At 46.2% G+C, this 17104-nt stretch overlaps 1 long non-coding RNA gene across 1 annotated transcript in view; it reads right to left on the reverse strand.

Moving 5' to 3' along the window:
• Positions 1 to 3933: 3933 nt before the first annotated feature.
• The window catches only part of LOC130543009 (uncharacterized), a 62970-nt gene continuing 49799 nt past the window's right edge, over positions 3934 to 17104 (reverse strand). The window contains exon 4 of the long non-coding RNA XR_008957985.1: positions 3934 to 5660. This is a non-coding gene — a long non-coding RNA (uncharacterized LOC130543009). The remainder of the gene's footprint in view (positions 5661 to 17104) is intronic.

Raw genomic sequence — 17104 nt, forward strand, 5'->3', positions numbered from 1 at the left:
ATAGTTTTAAACCATTCTCCCTGGTTTCTGAATTACACTACTCTCTGAAGATATATAAACATCAGGTAGCAGTTGTATTTCCTGTGAGTGGGGAGCTTGGTTTAATAAGGAGGAGAGAGGCAGGGTGATAGACTTTTGGAGATAAAGCAAATCTATCAGATCATCCCGGCCACTTCACTGGGCCCGCCCGAGACTGCTCCCGGCTGCACTGGCATATTCACTGCTGCTCAGGCTGGCCCAGTTTTAAATGATTTAAGGGTCATATATTAAAGGCTCGTGACCAGCTATAAAGAGGTGCTTCTTCCTGAGACACTAGCAGAGGCCTGGCTGTAATTGTAGATGGATGCTCATCCTACCAGAGGTCAGAGGGCGCCTTGCTGCCCTTCAGGCAGTTCCACACCAGAGCCGTGGAAGTCACACCCATCTGGGCTGTGGTCATCATCCAAGGAAAAGGACAAATGCCATGTGCATTTATCCCAACCTGAGAGCGACCATGGGCTGTGCTGCTGACATAAGGAATTGTATTCTTATTATCCATGGCAAGGAGACATGGTCATTCTGTTCCTCTCTGAGCCCGATTTGTATACAAGGAGGGATGCATACCTCAAGCAGCTGGTCTTGGGATATAGGGGGGAGCGGGGCGGACATAGTCACTTCCTCCTCCTCCCCCAGTAAGAGTGACATTTGCCTCCACTGAGTCCTGGGACTGATCCACGGCAGGACCAGGAGCTCCAGAACTAGGAACATCCTGACTTGCACACCCTCACCACCCCTTAGGTCCATAGTATCAAATGCTCTGAGTACAGTTTAACCATTTGAAAGCCTCGGTGGCATGGTCCAGGGCTTAGAAATAGAGGAACAGGTGAAAAGAAATGGAGTGACTCAACCAAGGGACTAAAGGTCATCAGTAGTCTCTAAACAAGTCTTTAAAATTACAATAATTGTCACTAGATCTAGCAAGCTCATACTACACACCAGAGACATACATAATTTCTCTTTTTCTGGTATATACTTGGAAACTATTATTATTCTCATTTTACAACTAGGGAAACTGAGGCTTAGGGCAGTTAATTCACGACTCCCCCTTATTTCCATAGCTCTCTCCGCCACCCATCCAATCAGCAGCATTTGGGCCCCTTATAGGCTTGCTGTCATGACTCTTCAATGGGTCACTGTGTTGTTGGCATTCCGTGCTGTGCATATATAGAAGGCCTGGGATCTGGGCTGTGGGGTTTATTTACTACTGGAGATATTAAAGGTCACACATCTGACTAATTCCATCAAGGTCTTCTTAATAGTAACTCCAGGAGAAATTTCTTCCAGCCTCAGGACCTGATACAGCTGCATGTCTACTGAACCACTAGTTCGCTTCTATCCTCGGACACTGCAAAATCTACACGTGATGCGTTTTACTTTTTGCGTCCCCAGCTAGGAACCCAGGGACCGATTTCTATCCTGCCTCTCTTAAGTGTGTGAGACATGATTCCATGTACTTGGGGGTAATGTTTTACTCCTGGTTTTGTTTTCCTTCTTCTTTCATTACTTCTCCTGCCTCCACTTTCCTCACTTAAGATTATTTTTTCCATCATTGACACTATGTGCATCTTTATAAGTTACCGTAAGCAATTTTTGAAATAGGAGGAGATATAAATATGTTTTAAAACACAAAAAGATCTAGAGGGTGAATATAGAGATGTGTATGTCTTGTGAAAATTCAAAACTTCATCCAGCTGTATACTATGAATTTGTTTATTAAGAAGCAGAATGGTGGGGGCGCCTGGGTGGCACAGCGGTTAAGCGTCTGCCTTCAGCTCAGGGCGTGAACCCGGCCGGCGTTCGGGGATCGAGCCCCATATCAGGCTCCTCCGCTAGGAGCCTGCTTCTTCCTCTCCCACTCCCCCTACTTGTGTTCCCTCTCTTGCTGGCTGTCTCTATCTCTGTCAAATAAATAAATAAAATCTTAAAAAAAAAAAAAAAAGCAGAATGGTGGAATCAGTAGTTCTAAGAGCCCATCTTTCCACAGAAATAATAAATAAATAAATAAATAAATAAATAAATAAATAAATAAATAAATAAACACACACACACACACACACACACACACACCAAGGAAAGGCTGTCAGAATCAACTTTGTCAAAACTTTGGAAAACCAGCCAAAGTTTATAGCAATCAAGTGAATTCTGAAGCAATAAAAAGGCAACTTTAAAATGACAAGAAAGCTTTGTGACTGTTTAGTCACCCTTTGACCCAGCCCCTTTCCAACTTGACAGTGGTCTTGAAGACATTAGCCTGTGTTACCCACAGGGGTCCCTGGTTCCGAGGGAGGGGAGCAGGGTTTGTTCACATGCAGCTGTGTCTGTCTGTTCAAACACAGCGGCTGCTGCGAGCCGCGTGTCCCTGGCTGGCCTAACACGGAACCCACTCGGGGCGGAAAAGGCAGTGGGCATTCCTTAGAGCTACTGTGAAGCAAAGGAAAAAACCTGAAGCCACCTAAGGCAAAAGGTTATAGTTGAGGCATGCGACAATGAGCTAAAGCCAGGGAACTAAAGCAGGGAGGAAGTCTCTTTGAGAAACTGGGGCATTCAAAAGTCCCCTTGTCTACTGGAGATTTAAGAAAGCCGTGCGTATATAAGCTCAGGGTAAATGCACGCCCAGAAGAGACCTGAGAAGACCTTACACTTTCACCTGTGGCTGACCTCAAGCTCAGTGCAGGTAGGAAAGGAGGGCTAAGGCAAATTTTTTAATGGTCTAATTGAGCATTGAAGGACTACTCCTGTACAGAGCAAATCTCCACAGACTGGGGCACATTTTTAATATGTGATCCTTTAAGGGCTTTTTCCTTTTTCCTCTCTCTCTCTCCCTCCCACCCCTCTCTCCCTCCTTCCACTCCCTTTCCTTTGGCTCCTAGAATCCAGGAAAAACTTTGTCAAAACACTAGCTGAACTCAAAAGGAATAGAAACTCCAGAGACCATACAATAAAGAATGTAAAAATAGTTTAGAAAAATTTCTAAGCAGGGGCGCCTGGGTGGCTCAGTCGTTAAGTGTCCGCCTTCAGCTCAGGGCGTGATCCTGGCGTTCTGCGATTGAGCCCCACATCAGGCTCCTACACTGGGAGCCTGCTTCTTCCTCTCCCACTCCCCCTGCTTGTGTTCCCTCTCTCGCTGGCTATCTCTATCTCTGTCAAATAAATAAATAAAATCTTTAAAAAAAAAAAAAAAGAAAGAAAAATTTCTAAGCAAATAGCTAAAGTCTACAGCAAGCAATAAAAATAAAGTCTGAAGATGAACATGATGTACAGAGTTACCACATTATAATGCTCAGTGTCCATTTTTCAACAAAAATTTAGGAAAAAAAAAGAAAGAAGCATGCTCCATTCACACACACACATACACACACAACATTAACAGACACTGTCCCTGAGGAAGCATAGACATTGGACTTACTAGACAAAGACTTTAAATAAACGGTTTTAAATACGTTCAAAGAGCTAAAGGAAACCAGGAGAATAATGTATGAATAAGTAGAGAATATCCATAAAGAGATAGGAGTTATAAAAAAGAACCAAGCAAATTCTGGAGCTAAAAAATCTAGCAAATGAAAAACTTACTGGAGGGTTTCAACAGCATATTTTAGCAGGAAAAAGGAAAAATTAGTGATCTTAAAGATAAGTCCATTGAAATTATTCAGTCTAAAGAAACAGGGGAAAACAAGAATGAAGAAAAATAAACTTAGCCGGAAGCATAAAACTCTTAGAAGAAAACTTAGAAGCAAATCTTCATGACCTTGGATTGAGAAATGGATTCTTAATGATGACAACAAGAGCACAATCAACCAAAGAAAAAATAGATCAGACTTCATCAAAATTAAAGATCTTTTTACTTCAAAGAACATCGTCAAGATAGTATAAAGACAAGCTGAATGGTGGGGAAAAAATATTTGCACATCATGTATCTGATAGCAGTGTGGTGGCCAGAAAAGAAAAAGAACTGTTGAGCTCCATAAAAGAAAGATGAACAACCCGATTTAAAAACAGGCAGATGGGGCACATGGGTGGCTCAGTCGGTTAAGTGTCTGCCTTTGGCTCATGTTGTGATCCCAGGGTCCTGGGATTGAGCCCCGCGTTGGGCTCCCCAGGGAGCCTGCTTCTCCTTTTGCCTGCCTCTCTCACTCTCTATCTCAAATAAACAAAATCTTCCAAAATAAAAAATAAATAAAAATGGGCAAAGGACATGAACAGACATTTCTCTAAAGATGTACAAATGGCCAAGAAGCATATGAAAGGGTGAGCAACGTCATTAGTCTTTAAAGAAATACAAATAAAAACCACAAAGAGATACTACTTCATATCCACTTAGGATGACTATTTAAAAAAATTACAAGTGCTGGTGAAGATGTGGAGAAACTGGAACCTTCATACATTGCTGACAGAAATGTAAAATATCCAGCTGCTGTGGTTCCTCAAACCACTAAATATAGCTACAGTATTTACCAGCAATTCCATCCTAGGTAGATACCCAAAATAATTGAAAACAGGTACTGAAACAAATATATGGACATACATGTTCATAGCAGCACAATATCCAAAAGGTGGAACCCCAAATGTTCTTCCACAGATGAGTGGATTAAATGAATGAATATATATATATTGGAAAATTAGGAATTCCAAATAAAGGAATGGAGCCCTGACACATGCTACAACCAGGAAGAACCTTGAAAATACACTAAATGAAAGAAGCCAGACACAGAAGATAATATTGTATAAATTTCATTTATGTGAAATAGTCAGAAGAGGTGATAAATCCACAGAAACAGAAAGTCGATTGGTGGCTGCCAGGGGCTTCTGCCAGAGGGGAGAAGAAAATGGGAGGTAACTGCCTTCTTTGGGGGATGACGGAAATGTTTTGGAGGTGGTGGTTGCACGCTATTGTAAATGTCCTTAATGTCGCTGAATTACTCACTTTAAAATGCTAATTTTATGTGATGTGAATTTCACCTCAATTAAAGAGGAAATAAATCAGGTAAACCAATAAAAAAACAGTGTATTAAAAAACAAAGCTACCGAAAGTAGAAATCGAGTGCATTCATCTTTACGGGCCCTCATCCCCGCGACCTCTAGCACCGGCAGGCACACACAGACCATGAACAGTGTCTGCTTGGATGAAGGAATAATTTGAAGAAAAGCTATAAACTCAGAGACTCAGAAGTCTCATAAGATCTTTCTAACCTTTCATTCACCCTGTTTATTTGTCTGTTAAAATGCTCCGTTAGATTTTTCTCTTTTCAACTATAAAAGCAGTACTCACTTGTTACTACAAGCCAAACAGAGAAGGATACTGAGTATTCCTGCCACCTGCCCACCTCACCCCCCAGCACTGCCACCCTGCACTCTTCAAAAACACCAGGTTTCTGATATTAACAGGATTGACAGTCTGGGATGTATCTTTCCACCGTTTTCTTCATGCTCATTCGAATATCCCCGAATGAAGCGTGCAATCCGTCTCTCAGTGATTATGCCGGTATTAGTATTCCAAGGATGAATTCCTCCTGGTGCTTTTATTCCTTCATCTTCTCTCCCGAGATGCTGGGGGCCAAGAGGGAATGAGCAGGAGGCATTTTCCCAGGTCAGAGGACTGACACTTCCACTGCTACATGGATTGTCTAATTACACAAAGTAAGAGTTTGATTTGAAACTTGAAGTGAGAAAGCTTAAGTGGGTGAGACATTTGGCAACACCCATTCTCCCACCCCTAATAGAAGCTATCTGTTATTTTATAACCATTCCCATTTGTTAGCCTCCCAGCGTGGATTTTATCCAAAAGTATTTCAACTTTCACCAATTCAAAGACGGATTTTCATCACCATCTAATATTTACTTATTCATTGGGCTTACTGTCTGCCTCCCCCACTAGCATGTTACCTGCACGGGGCAGAGATTTCGATCTGCTTTGTTCAGGGCCATACACCCAGCACCTAGCATACCTGCCTGGCACACAGTGGATGATCAAAAATATTCGTCGAAAGAAATGCTACATCTCCTCTTACAAAGGTTACAGTCCTCTAGAAAAAGTTGGGGGATATAGACATCTGGAACATTTCCTCTTCTCTCCTCCCTGGTTTCCCTCAAACACTACAGCTAACAAGGAAGGTGGGGAAGTTGGCTGGCTGAGAAAGCTCAAGCTCGCATTGTCCCTTGAGAATCAAAAAGCCCCTCCACATGACCTCATTGGATTCTAAGGCTGTACTTTATCACCATTTCATATAAAGACATCTGGGAGGCATCTGACTGTCAGGGGAGAGCTGAGACCAGAATCCATGGCTCCAACCACTTCTCCAGGATGATCTCCATCACCCAAGAGAAGATCCACTGCTCCCTCACAAGGTTGCATGTTAAAACTCCAACCGAGTGTCCTATTTTTCTACCCCAGTGAGCAATGTCCCCAAACCTATTTTGAGATCAACAGAGTATAAAAGCAGAGGCTCAAGTTTATTTCAAAAAAGTATCAGTTGACCAGCTATTTTGTTAAACGCCCCTCAACTTGGGTTTGTCTGATGTTTTCTCTTGATTGGACTGAGGTTATATATTTTGGGCAAAAATACCATAGAAGTGGTGTTTTTCCATGGAAGTGAAGCTGTGCCCTCAGTGCTATACTCTTTGAAAGGGTCAAGGTCATAAAAGGCAAGGACAGACTAAGGAATTGTTAGAAGCTGCAGAAGATGAAAGAGAAATAGCAACTAAATGCCATGTGGGATGCTGTAAAAGGTCCTGGGATAGACAAGGGACAGAAGTAGAAGACCATCCAGAGCCTGTAGTTTAGTTAATAGATTGGACCAAGGTTAATTTCCTCATCTTGATAATTGCTCTATGGCTATGGACGTTGTTAACATGAGGGGATGTTCAGAGAAGGGTACGGGGAAACTGGACTATTTTGCAACTATTTCCGTAAGTGTAAAATTAATTCAAAATAAAAGATTTTTAAAAGTGGTTGCTCCTGGTGGGAGCTTTTGCAGGCATTTCTTTTTTAAATATTTTATTTATTTATTTGACAGAGAGAGAGACAACCAGCGAGAGAGGGAACACAGGCAGGCGGAGTGGGAGAGGAAGAAGCAGGCTCCCAGCGGAGGAGCCTGATGTGGGGCTCGATCCCAGGACTCTGGGATCACGCCCTGAGCAGAAGGCAGATGCTTAACGACTGAGCCACCCAGGCGCCCCTCGCAGGCATTTCTTACAAGGGTACTAATCCCATTCATGAGGCTCTGCACTCCTGACCTAATCAGTTCACGAAGACCCACACCTCCTAATACTATCAGCTTGGAGTCAGGATTTCCATTTATGAATTCTGAAGCATTCAGACCATAGCACCAACAGCTCCTGTCCCTATTTCTTCCTGTAATAGATTAAATCCTGGACTCATCTTTATAGGTGGAAATGAAAAATAGGAATGATTTGGGTCCAACCTGACATGAACTTGACTTCTGAGGTCTGGACAATTGTAGGGAAGTGGAATGAGGAGCACATTCATTTTGGGAACAGACCCAAGGATCCAGAGAAAGATTTTAGACTCCACCTCACTTTTGTGCATATAATGATATAGCCATGGATTTCAGAGGCCACTGAGTACACCCTTTAGCCCCCACTCCTCATCGTGTCCAGGCTGTTCGGGTCGCTGAGCTGGCAAGGTGATGAGTGAGATGCTCGGAGCCACCTGCCCTGAATGCTGAGAGGAGCCATTTTTCATTCAGTCCCTTCAGCGTCTCTCCGCGTGAGTGACATACAGCCAGCTACCTTGTTGCCCAACATACCAGGGAAGCGTGGCTGTCCCACATCTGCTTAGCCCGTATTTTTAATTGCTTAATAATAGTGAGTGGGCTTCCCTCCTCCCCTCCAGCATAGTAGCGTGGGGGGCTTTGACATTCAGGGCCCGGTGTGTGGGCAGGAAACACAGATGAGGCTGGGAAATGTCAACCTCCTACAGCTTCTCTCCCAATTAATCACAGCGTCATATGACAGGGCACACCTCCAGCCAGGAGCGCGGGGCTGGCAGTCCCCAGCGCTCGGCCCCAGCTGCTAAATGAGCTGAGTGATGTGCGGGAAGTGGCTCGCCCGCCGGCAGGGGGACTAAGAGCAGAGACTAGGGGTCCCGACCCCGAGTCCACCCGGACTCCTTCCCCTGCCAGCAGTGGGATCCTAAGTAAATGACTTAACCGGCCCACACCACAATCCCCTCACTTGCAGAAGCAGCACGATGGTACCTACTTAGCCGGGTGGCCGGAAGCACCGAGCTGAGCGCAGCGTGAGGTAGGCATTAGTGTTAGTGGCTCTTATTATCCCAATTCTAGTCACCGACTCGATGCGCTCTCTCCGAAGATCCACGGGAAATATTTTCCAAAGCTGAGTAACACATGGAATTTGCCCCCAGATACTCAGTCTTACGAGGAAGACAAACGCATGCATGAAACATTTGGGGGGGAGGGAGGCCGCCTGGCGCGTGCCCTGTAACAGAGGCAGGTGTGGCACTGCGCCCCAGCTCTGCCTGCACCCTCCCATCTACCCCTCACAACCAGCTGGTCCGCTTGATCCCACTGGATCCGGTGGGAAGCAGAGAAGTTAAGTCATTTGCCTTAGATCACACAGCTTCTACATGTCAAAGACGGGATGCAAACTCAAGTCTTAAGTCCCTCGCTCTTAAACTCCACGTCACCGGGGATCGCGTGGGATTTGGGGAACGCCTCACAAAGGAAGTGGCATTTGAGCAGACTAAGCCTCCACATTTTTATTATGGAAAGGCAGGATTTCTGGAGAATCTCCCAGTAAGGCTTCTTAGCTACAGGGGCGAGTTTTTTTAAACTCTCCGAGCCCTGGTTTCTTTGTTTCTGAATAATTATAGTGCCCACCGTGGAGCTGACAGAAGGAGTGAGTGCGCTCGTGGATGTGAAGCTCTTAATAGCACCTGGCATGTGGCAAGCACGTCACAGATGTTCGTCTGCCGTCACCGTGTCGTCACCACAGTCACCGTGGGGGTTCAGTTGCCCCGCAGCTGACAGGGCCACCTGTTGGTAAAAAGGGAGCCCCTGTTTTCACCAGGGCTCTCAAGAGCATCCTAGCACCTCCCTGAAATGCGACAATCAGCCATTTGTTCCTAAGGTTAAGTATTTGTCCTGTGCCTGGGATCTCCGTGTGAACAGCAAAGCCACCAACAGGACTGAATAACACACACAATCCTTAATAGCATTCGCTTAGCCATTTGAGAGGGGAGTCCACACCGAGGAAGGACAAATGAGAAGGTGAAGCAGAGGCAGAGATGAAAAAGGCCCCTACAGGTGGAGAGACCGCCTAGAAAGTAGGAGCGGTAGAGCGAGGTGCTGTCTCCTTCACAGTTCCACAAGGGCTGCCCTTTCTAGGTCTGCCAAGAGGCCGGGCCCCCTCCCCACCCCAGCTTTCAGGCCGGGATGGTACAGGAGCTGGGTCCTCATTAGCATGAGCTGCGAGAGTTCAGAGGGGTGAGTGACGGCTCCCCCCGAAAGGAGGTGTTTGAGGTACACTTGTCAGCACCGCCATCCTTCACCGGCACCTGGGGCCAAGATTCATGTCCTCTGTCAGAGGCTCATCCAACACTTCGAGCTGGCTTCCACTGGAGTCCAATTTGTATACTCTCTCCCTGAGAATGGCAGGCCATTTTTCAGGGCCTACAGGTGGGAGACACACAGCAATGCTCCATTTTTCCTGGGAATAGCTTAGGGGCTGGGGTCAGGATAAGTTAAGAAGAGGGAAAAGGAGGGGAGGATTCAGAAGCAATGTTACTAACCATGGATTTTTGCCTGCTGTCTGCCATTACTGCCCCCCTCCCCCAGCCCCATCTCAGGTTTTTCAGGCAATATCACTTTGAATAATGGTGTATTATTCCATATCAGTTCGAGGTACTAGTCCTTCACAAGAGACTACTTCTCACCAAGAGAAAATAATGCCATGACATACAAGATCAGATTCATGAGAAATAAAATCCCCGAATCGAGATGAAACAGTTTGACTAGCTTAGTTTGAAGCTTTGTTTTGCCTCTCCTCCATTTTGTGTCTGACTTGGGTTGCCCTGTCTTTAGTTCAATTTGCTAAGTCCCTATTATGGGCTAAGGGCTGGGAGACATGCAGTGAGGAGTGTGGCCGAGTCCTGTGCCTGGAAGCCTGCCTACCAGCAGCAGGAACCAGGTCTGGGTGGCTCACTCTGCCCTGTGGCTTCCCCAGTCTCTGGCCCACAGTAGGGACTCTGTAGTGCCTCTTCAGTGCTAAATTTCAATAGTGCCTTTCCCAGGAGCAAAGTCTTCTTTTTTTATCTAATCCATTCCAGGGAAGTGTTTTCCTCATTTTTCATTAAAATTGGGAAACAGTAAAGATGTTACAAAAATTGACACCACACATCAGACGACATCAGCACGGGTTTGTGTGGTACCAGCAGAGGGGATTCTGCCCTGAAGGCCACCAGTTAATGCTGGCTCTGCCCTCAGGTCCCTGTGTGACTGTGGAGCCCCTATGGCTCTGAACCTGGTGCGTGTAGGGCTGGCTCTTCCACCCCATCTATCAGGATTACCAGAGGCAGCAGGAGCTCAAAGATGCTTTAAACACAGAGGTTTTGACCTGGGATCTGTGGGGTATGCTCTCAAAGCTGAGGAAACAAAAATGGTGGCTCCCAGATGTGGGTTTGGGGCCCACACAGGGTTTTAAAGAAAATTGAATTCGTTGAGCATTTTAAAATAAGGAGATCTTACATTTTAAAATCTGGATTTTCAGCTGCTCTTAAAAAATAGAAAATCTGATAACACCAGAGCAGAAGCTCAACCTGAAAATAGTCTTCCATAAGACTGAAGAGTGGTTTGCGTCCTTTAGACCGAGTCTGGCCTTTGCAGGTCACCACACTTCTCACTACCATCAGCTTTCCTCTTTTAAGCCACCTCCCTGGGCCCTGTAGGTGGCTGAGTGGGTAAAAAGTCTGGCCAGATCGCCTAGTGGTCCTCGGCAGCATCTGACCACCCCCGGCTAGGAATTTACACTGACAGGTAGAGCTGGCCCCCACGAATTCAGAGGAAAGGAATCTCCAGGGTGTAAGGAAGGGCAAGGGCAGGGGTCAAGGAACGGAGTTAGAAATGTGTGTGGTCCTACTTGCAGTCCACGTGTAAACCATTTTTGCCAGTGCAGGGGAGCCGGGGGAGTCAAGCCGGGAGTGGTAAGTTGAGCTCATCCTGTTGGAACAAGGGCCCTGAATGCCAAGTACTATTATTCTCAGCTGTTCATGCCACCAACTCCAGATAAGACGTGGGGTTTAGGGACTAAGGCTGCCAAGCGCACCCCTACACACATTTCCACCCCCCACCTTCACAACGAGGGGAGGTGGGGTCTAGGCCTCAGGAAATACAGGGCTACATACCAAAGTCTAGAAGCCACCCCCCACCTTCACAAACTCGTCATCTGCAGGTTTTCTAAAGCAGCCAGAGGCATCCCGCAAAGACCCTGCAGCAGCAGGGGGCAAACTTCTGGGTTGAATTCTCCCAAAGTAGCTCAGGGGAAATAACAGAAGAAAGAAAGAAGGGAATAAACCTTCTTTCAGCTTCATTACAGCTCTTGCTTAACCAAGCTAAAAATAAAACTAATTGCTTTTGCTATTCTAATGTGAAAAATCAGTTTTTAAAGGATCAAAATTCTCTCCCTGGCTGGAGAAATCATTGAATCGGTAATAGACTGACTGCCAATGAATTATGAATGTCGTAATCAAGCCTTCTTGGAAGGCCAAAGTCTTGGTTACAAATGGACACTATAATTAGAACAATGCTGAAACGGCCTAAAGCAGACCCCCTTTTGTCTTTTTTTTTTTTTTTTTTTTTTTTTAAGACGGAAGAGGCACTGCTCTTCTTCAGGTGTCTGGCTCATTCCAAACAATGCCTTGTTCTCACCATTAGAGGAGACAGGGAAGAGCATGGGACACTATCCCTTCCCCTCTAAAAAGCCCAGCCAATCTCCCCCATGGTGATGGGGAAAGTGCTTCAGCTTTCTTCATCTATTGCCTAGAATTCTAGAAACTAAAGGTATTCTAGGACAGCAAGCATCCTCTTTTCAAATTCAAGGGCTGGGGTATGGGCAGAGCTCAGTCCCCTACACCTTAGTCGGAGTCAGTCTAATCCAGTCCTTGCACTTGAACAAATAGCTGAGCTCTGCAGGACTGCGGGGGGAGGAGATGGACATGCATATCACGGAGGAAAATGAGAGGAGAAGGGCAGCCTGGAGGTGAGGGGGATGGGAATAAAACTCCCTCCCAGCGCCAAGCCCCAGCCAGGAAGAAGAGGTCCCCTCACAACACACAGCAACAAGAAAGGCCAATCTAGATCAACAGGGCCAATAATAACGACATCCCGCCAAGAGAGAATCATCTCAGAAGGGATTCCCTTACCTTGTTTTCTGGAGGATGGATGCATTTGAAGCAAAAAAACAAAAAAACAAAAACTAGGAGTTGCTGCTTTTTCCTCCAATCCTTTACCTTTGACTTGGCCTCTGAGATGGGGTCCGTTCTAACCAGAAAAGCCCTTGAACCAAAGCTACTTCCAAGAGCTTATCTTAGCGCAGCCCTGAAAATGGCCAGTTGGGGGAAGGAGGTCAGGGCTCTCCTTCTCTCGAGGCCACGATGGAAGGTTGAACCCAGCTCCTCAAGCTCTTGCCACTTGCTGAGCTCCACCACGTGGGCTTCATCAGCGGTTCTCAGCTCTGACTGCACATTAGATTCATCTGGGAGACTTTTCCATGTTGCTGCCCAGGTCACATCCCAGACCGATTAAATGGAGTATCTAGGAGTCGCTCCAGGCATCGCTATTGGTTCAAGCTTTCTAGTGATTCTAATGTGCAGTCATGGTTGAGAACCACCAACTTAATCATACCCTTCCAGCACCTGTTCTCTGTCTTCCTGCCCCTCCTCTCACTTCCCAGACCTGCGCTGGGGGGCTTTTGTAGGATGAGAGACTCCAGAGGCAGCAATGCCTTCATCTCTCAGCGTGGGCACCAGATCCTGAGGCATCTGTGTGTGGTCCCCAGGACAGCTTCCCCACACACCCCAAATCATTCCATTAGAAAAGACCTTAAGGCACATCTCATCCAGGGTTGTGAATGGGATTCATCCTCAAGCCAACTTTGTTGGACCAGAAGTCATTCTCTAGGACACTATATAGAGAAAATTCTCAACAGGACGTGTGGGGGAAAAATACCATCTTCCGTGATCACTGCCAGCCAAGAAACAGGAGAGAGAAATGGTGGTACTGAAACTGGGCATTTGTCAAGCTTCAAAAAATTTCCTCATCTGGCTTATGGGAAAAAGAGAGCCAGAGAAAAGAAGTGACACGGCCATTAGCCAGTTCAGTAAATCAACAAGTTGGCTTGAAAGGTTCGGTCCGTGTCTAATACTGTAGAAGCTGGGAACTTGTTAGAAATGGAGGCTCCCAGGCTCCACACAAGACTTACTGATCCAAATATATAGTTTAACAAGTTCCCCAGGTGACTCCCCTTGACAATGAGTTTTGAAAAGTCCCACTGGAGAGAAGATGGAACAGAAGATGGAAATCACAGCAGGGTCTGCCATGGTCCAGATGCGAAACACAAGGAAAACTCAAGAAAAGAACAATGTCAAGGAGCGTAAGAGAACAGAAATGTTGTTTGGTCCCAGAAAGGAGGGAGAGCCATGTAAATGCAAGAGCCCAGAAGCTTCGGAGAGAAGGAGGCCTTTGGGTTAGGTGCTAAACTCCTCTAGTGGGAGTCTTCTCTCCCCAATGGGCTTGGGAATGCCTCGATGCCAGGGATGGTTTCCTCTCCCTGCACTGTCTCCTTCACAAATCAACACAGGACCAGGCCAGAATGACCACTCAAAACATTTTTGAATGAATAAATGAGTGACTGAATGAACAAGGAAGGACTAAAGCCAGACCTGTAAAACCACAGAGTCCAGGTCCTTTCTGCCCCTCTTCATCACCACCACCCCAAACTGACCCAATGAAATTTAGGTTTGTGCCCATAATTATCAGGCCATGACTTCAGAAAAAGAAAACTTAATCTATTACCCCAAAATTCACCCAAGTCTTATTGGCTGCTAACCAGTTGGGGTCCCTTTATTCTGAAGAGAACCCCATGCTCTGTGGCCCCAATGAATCCCAGGAAGAGTAGCAGAGAATAAGGCTTGAAGAGAAGGTGTGGAAGCCCTGCCTAAAATTTTATAGGACAGAGGTAACAGTCACTCCAGACGGTCAGTTCTCCCCTAGTCAAGATGTTCCCTCTTATACAGCAGCACTCAAAGGCCCTGACTAGCCAGTCTGCAGACCCTCCCCACCTCCAGCCCATCCCACAAGATGAATATATGTGGAAGTACTTTGTAGAGAGTAAAGAGACGTGCAGTGTAAAGAATCATCATTGCTGTATGATGAGAAAACCTCAAATAGAATCTTAAGAGTCATACATATTTTCTGTACATTTCACAGCCTTACATTTGTGAACTTTGCCAAAAAAAAAAAAAAGAGAGAGAGCGAGAGACAGAGAGAGAGAGAGTATGGGCACTGGGGTGGTACTGTTTTCAGATCCTGGCTCTGGTACATTTTAGTTGTGACCTTGAGCAGATTATTTAACTTCTCTATGCCTCGGGAACCTCATCAATAAAAGGAAGCCCGTGATAATAACACCTATTTCACAAGAGCGCTCCAGGGGTAAATGAGCTAATGCACATGTGAGTTCCTAGAACACACTACATGTTCAAGAGATGTTAGCGATTAGTATCTGCTTTTGGCTCCTGCCCACCTTACCTTCCAGAGCCCGCCCAGCTATACGCATCTCATTCTATGCCCACTCTATGCATGCGGCCCCTGGTCGCCCAGATCCTCCCATGTACCTCACCCAGGCCTGCCGTAAGGCAGCGTCTCATGCTTCAAAGAAAACAGTGCCCTCTGACATTTTACTCTTTACATCCACCATTCTCTTTGGGTATATTCCCAGTAAACTGGAAGGAGACTATTTGATAATGTAACTTATACAGAGGTGTTACAGACTTATAGATGTCTATATTCTTTTAAAGGCACAGAATATCTGCTCTTAAAAAAGGAACCTAAAGATAGCAATGCCTCAACAAAAAGGGACTAAGCATTAGCACTGGAATTTCTGGCACAGTCCAAGATCAGGCAGGTAGGTGTTTTTAAAATAAATGAGGGGAGAAACCTAAATGTCCAACTTGGGGACGACCCTCGTCCTGAAATACCAGAGGACAAGGAGGCTCCAGAAGGAATTTCAAGGCAGATGTACCATTTGGTTGGTTCCCTATTCCTGAACTTAGAGTTCACCTTTGGGTAACAACATAAAGGAGCATCTCTGTCTCAGTCATCCCACCGACAAGTAGTCCTCCTACAGTTATAGACTGCAGGTACCACCTCTGCCACTAAGGGTGAAATCCCCATTGGCATAGTGAGCTCCACGAGCTGACCTTCCCCGGAACTCTTCAAGCCAAAATCTCCACCATTTTCTCACCTCTATCCGAGGAAAACATGCTCCCTTCGTGTGCAGGGGAACATGGTACTAACAGCAGGAAGGCTTAACAGCGTTAGCCCTGCTTTCTCTAGGGCAGACCACATGTGTAGGGGAGGAATGCTTTGGGGGAGAGACAGTGATCCGGAGATGGCTGGGACAATGGGAGCTCCCTCTAAGCAGTATCTCAGGCCCCACTCAAGGGTGGTTCAGGAGTCCAGAAAGAAGAGGCAAAATTTTATTTCCTATCTCTCCCTGCTCACTTGGCTTCCTAGAATTCTGCCCCCATCTCCCTGCCCTCGTGTCCCATGACTGCACACACACGTGCTATACACAGCCAAGACAACCACAGCAGACATGGCAAATACACCAGAGGGCAGCAGATGCAGCTCTGGCCCGAGTGGTATGGATGTCACCTTTGTGGTGGAAAGGCGTGAGCAGGAAAGGACCAGCTGACCCAACTCTCTTGTTTTACAAAGTAAAAAGCCACCGAGTCTCAGTAACAGGACCTCTCTTGCCCTACATCACAGTGAGCCTGCAGCTGAGTTAGGACCAGACCCCAATTCTTTTTTACTCGCTCCTGCTGAGAATTCCTCTACTGTGTGACCTCACACGGGTCATTTCTGGTGGTGGCTGACAATAGGAACTGGAAGAATAGGTAAGCATACACTGAGGGTTCTTTTCCCCCTTCCTGACTTTATGCTGAGCCTCTGGAGCCATGACGCCTTGGTTACGTGCACGTTCCCCATCTGTCTGGATACCGTTACCAGTATGGTTCCTGCAGCCTTTGTCCCCTCCTCTGACAATGGGCATGTTCTCACGGCTACATCCTCTCCCCAGAAGCAAAGGCTTATTTGCCATTTGGAGATGTTCCTGGTTGAAGAGCCTCTATGCCAATACCAGTACCATCTGAACCCTCCGGCCAGCACACGGCTAGCATTTCTCAGGGAAGACCCTCAATGCAGTCATAACTACCTTCAGAGAAGAGATGGCATCTAGGGGAGGAGACAGCTCTCTAGGCCACCAGCCTATCTACAACTAGCAGCCAGAAACCCCTCCGTCTCCCCAAGCTTACAACTCATTCCCTCTCCACACTACAAAAATGCAAGACTGTTCAGGGGAAAGAATCAGGGATGTTGGAAGACAAACAATTGATTCTTATCTCAAAATAGTGTCTCATTCATATCCTCTATTAGCACCAGCAACATTCTTGATGAATGTGTCACTTCTATGTGCTGCTCATTTTCTTTTCTACAGAACAGGAGAGTCTTGTACTGGGGGAGGTGGGGAGATGAGGATGGAGAGGGTAGGGTTGAGAGAGCGAGCCAGAAGGAACTGCTGCAGTCCAGTTTTTAAATGCTACCAAAGAAACAAAAGGAGGATCTTCGTCAGCTTAGAGGGACATGAGATGCAGAGGAAGACTGGAATCTCCCCAGGGAGCCGGCTGTGGAAGAGACCAGATGACACGAAAGCTGGGGGTGATGAGGAAGAATATAGCTCAAAATCAGAGAGACCTCAGTCTGAAATAAAATTCCTCCCCCTTACTTGCTGTGTATCTTAGACAAGGGTCTTAAAT

The sequence above is a fragment of the Ursus arctos genome, unplaced genomic scaffold (assembly GCF_023065955.2).
Source record: "Ursus arctos isolate Adak ecotype North America unplaced genomic scaffold, UrsArc2.0 scaffold_7, whole genome shotgun sequence".
NCBI lineage: Eukaryota > Metazoa > Chordata > Mammalia > Carnivora > Ursidae > Ursus > Ursus arctos.